This window comes from Sinohyriopsis cumingii, chromosome 2 (genome assembly GCF_028554795.1).
Source record: "Sinohyriopsis cumingii isolate HCF-2022 chromosome 2, ASM2855479v2, whole genome shotgun sequence".
Lineage (NCBI taxonomy): Eukaryota > Metazoa > Mollusca > Bivalvia > Unionida > Unionidae > Sinohyriopsis > Sinohyriopsis cumingii.
This window is the reverse complement of record NC_142962.1, coordinates 140,078,093-140,082,225: the sequence shown is the minus strand read 5'-3', so window position 1 is coordinate 140,082,225 and position 4,133 is coordinate 140,078,093. Positions and strand designations below refer to the sequence as shown.

Genomic DNA, 4,133 nt, shown 5'->3' with positions numbered 1-4,133 from the left:
ATTATTCCGCTTGCATTCATGTACATGGATAAAATCTCCTATTACGTGAACATGCAGCTCTCAATATTGTGACTAAATATGATAAATTTCGATATTATTGGGCTACTTCGTGCATTAATGAACCTTCAATCAAAGATCGATTTTCTGCTGAATTATTTACAAAGGGGTTTTGTAGCTATAACCAATATCACACTGATAAACACGAAATTAAGATCTTCCAGAAGAATAGTACATGTGAACTTTGAAAATCTTTAACAATGAAAGAAAATTATGTACATTTCTCCAGATTTGTGTCTGCTTAATATAATAGTTCGTACATCAGGTAGTAATGGTAATAATTTGGATGTTTATTTTTCCTGCTGTCGTGTAATCTTGACTTTGTTGTTGTTTTGTATGTCGTTGCTGTAGTTGTTCATGACGAAGATGATGCAGATAATAAACATGAGGATAATGGTGTAGTTTTTGTCAACAACACTGATGTATTTTTATCGGCGATGTACAACATATTCTTTAATTATTTGTTTTTGTACCGAATAGGGGGAAGACTGCTAGGAATAGAAACGTTCCGCGAAAAGAACAAGTATCAAACTGTAATGAAAGAAGATCTGATTGTAATGAAAGAGCATCTAACTGTAATGAAAGAGCATCTAATTGTAATGAAAGATTATCTAACTGTAATGAAATAGTATCAAACTGTAATGAAAGAGTACCTAATTGTAATGAAAGAATATCTAATTGTAATGAAAGATTATCGAACTGTAATGAAAGAGTATCTAATTGCAATGAAAGAGTATCTAACTTTAATGAAAAAGTATCTAATTGTAATGCAAGAGCATCTAATTATAATGCAAGAGCATCTAATTGTAATGAAAGAGTATCTAAATGTAATGAAAGAATATCTAATTGTAATGAAAGATTATCTAACTGTAATGAAAGAGTATCTAACTGTAATGAATTAGTATCTAACTGTAATGAAAAAGTATCTAATTGTAATGAAAGAGTATCTAACTGTAATGAAAGAGTATCTAACTGTAATCAACGAGTATCTAACTGTAATGAAAAAGTATCTAATTGTAATGAAAGAGTATCTAATTATAATGCAAGGGCATCTAATTGTAATGAAAGATTATCTAAATGTAATGAAAGAGTATCTAATTTAATGAACGATTATCTAATTGTAATGAAAGAGTATCTAACTGTAATGAAAGAGTATCTAATTCTAATGAAAGAGTATCTAATTGTAATGCAAGAGCATCTAATTATAATGCAAGAGCATCTAATTGTAATGAAAGAGTATCTAAATGTAATGAAAGAGTATCTAATTGTAATGAAAGATTATCTAACTGTAATGAAAGAGTATCTAACTGTAATGAACTAGTATCTAACTGTAATGAAAAAGTATCAAATTGTAATGAAAGAGTATCTAACTGTAATGAAAAATTATCTAACTATAATGAAAGAGTATCTAATTGTAATGAAAGGGTATCTAACTGTAATGAAAGAGTATCTAATTCTAATGAAAGAGTATCTAACTGTAATGAAAGAGTATCTAGCTGTAATGAAAGAGCATCTAACTGTAATCAACAAGTATCTAACTGTAATGAAAAAGTATCTAATTGTAATGAAAGAGTATCTAATCATAATGCAAGGGCATCTAATTGTAATGAAAGATTATCTAAATGTAATGAAAGATTATCTAAATGTAATGAAAGAGTATCTAATTTAATGAAAGATTATCTAACTGTAATGAAAGAGTATCTAACTGTAATGAAAGAGTATCTAACTGTAATCAACGAGTATCTAATTGTAATGAAATAGTATCTAAATGGAATGAAAATCGTTGATTGTCCCAAAATAGGACGAAGGGATATTTAAAGAATCAGTAATATAAGCTCTATCTTGTGTATAGGTACATGAAACTGTGTGATATCACTTTACAAGGCAAGAATATAACAAACGTCAAACCTTTTGGTTAAAAATCCAGTATGAATTTTACTTAGTCATCGTTCGTACTTTAACGGTACCATTGAATATATATGAATATCTAGGTGCATCGTGTTACTCTTCTGTAATAGAATACGTTTGTATGCGCTATGAATAAAGAGAATGACAGCTCATGTTACTCTTTTGTAATAGAATAATGTCACGTTATAAGTAAGGAACAATAGCCAGATTGCAACATGTATATGCTAGACCCTGAGGCTAATTATTCGCTTCATAAATGTTGCGAGTGTAAGCCGACATAAAAAAGACGGATTGGAAGCCAGTTCTATATAACATGGCCATAGGAACTTGTTACTGGTGCCTTATTCTGCTAAGTGCGATTCACAGATAAGTGGCATGAATTGCCGGTTTGGGCTCAAAAGAACATCAAGTGAGGGTCGTAAATCCACCCTTGACAGACTGCCGGGGAGGGGGCAATGTCTGCTAATTATGTAGACCAGGGTGAATCGACATCCACTCGGAACTGAGCAAAACGTGTCCACCATTGGAATCGCAAGTTTAAATATAGTGTCTTGAAACTAAACGTAAGTAGTCGCAAAACCATCTTGCGGGAATTACATAAGGAAGTTATAAGCTACTCCGACGTCATTCGAAATTGGCGGGAAACATTGCTATTCTGGGAATTACAAAGGAGCTTCGAAAAGGTCAGTGACTTATTTGCTCGATTGTCGCAATCTATTACGGCAAGGTAATTGTACTTTAATTATGTGCAGTATGTATACTTCATTACTAGAATCATTAGTGCGTAGAATTACCATTTGTAGGGTTTGATTCATTTGTAGTGTTTGATCTACATGCATATTTTGAGATATGATCAATGTTTATGTAAAGAATTAATATCGTAATTCGCTATTTGGTTAATTCGTAGTAACCTCGTGCATTTATTCATGTGATATTTTGATTTGCAAATGTTGAATTGAATTATAACTTTGTATAATGGTTACAGTGTGCAACATTAGTTAATAGGGGTATAATGAGTAAGGATATATGTGGATATCTGTGTACACTTTGCAGAAGTGTAACGTACAGAAATGCGTCTGATTATGTGATATTGTTCTGTATAATAAGATTGGGAATCTATATATACCGATGTGATGAAATCTATTGATACATGCATGATAAGCAGTTGATACCGTGTATACCATACCAGAAAGTATGGGTATTTCGATGTGCACGAATGCGTGAGCAAAGAAGGTAATGGCTTATCTGACGATAGATTGTTGTTTAGTGTGAGGCTAGATAGCTAGAGGAATATACTAATGTCCTTGTGTGTGTTCGGACAGGAAGCTTTTAGGGACCGGAGGAGCTGAAGGTGACAGAGAAGGGAAATACCCTGGTACAGTTGGTCCCGAGTCTCTGGGAGACAAGAGAAGGAGAGAACGGAAGTGGAGGAAGTGGAAGGTTGAAGGACGTGGTTGTTGGACTGAAGGGATACTGGGTACCTGTCAAGAAATACTACAGATGAGTAGAAACACAGGACAGGAGGGAAATCTATCACACTATTTCAGATGATGAAATAGGCCGTCACTTGGTCGAGTAGAAGACGAGTGATAGGGTTTTGAATATTGAATTTCATTTGAGGAAGGACTATCTGTAATTGAATGGCATTAAATTTGTTGTTTATTTGAATTTCACCTTTGTGTATTCAGTAATTTAACTGTCGGCATCGCTGACTGGGGGCTAGGAGCTTTACATTTCTATCACTACTTCAATTTCTAACAAAAACGAGCCAGGGTGGGTCTTCTGTAATAATTAAAGATAATACTGGGAGCACCCTTCAGAACCTAAGGTAGGTTACTATGAGACCCCTTTACAAATACTTATATAAAGGTTTGTAAGGGCCATGAATAAAGAGAATTACAGTTTACTCTCACGTGGCGAAACCAAAATAACCATTGTCTAATGTCTGTGTTTGAAATAGACACAAAAATACGTAATTCAATAACAACAGTCGCTAAGGATCAACAAACAGTACCTGTATCGTTGAAAAGGTATTAAATGTCGAATGATTGTGTTTGGAATACACACAAATACTATGCGCCGGTTAGCTGTTACATAACAGTCCCTAAGGATCTGTATGGTATACTAAAAGGGTCAACAGCACCAGTATTGTTGTAAAGGTATCCAAA

General features: G+C 33.5%; 1 long non-coding RNA gene across 1 annotated transcript; it reads left to right on the top strand.

The window, feature by feature from the left end:
• Positions 1–2,086: 2,086 nt before the first annotated feature.
• LOC149805939 (uncharacterized) lies at positions 2,087–3,633 on the top strand. The gene is made up of 2 exons (XR_016415038.1): positions 2,087–2,648; positions 3,288–3,633. It is a non-coding gene; the product is annotated as an uncharacterized LOC149805939 (long non-coding RNA).
• Positions 3,634–4,133: the final 500 nt, after the last annotated feature.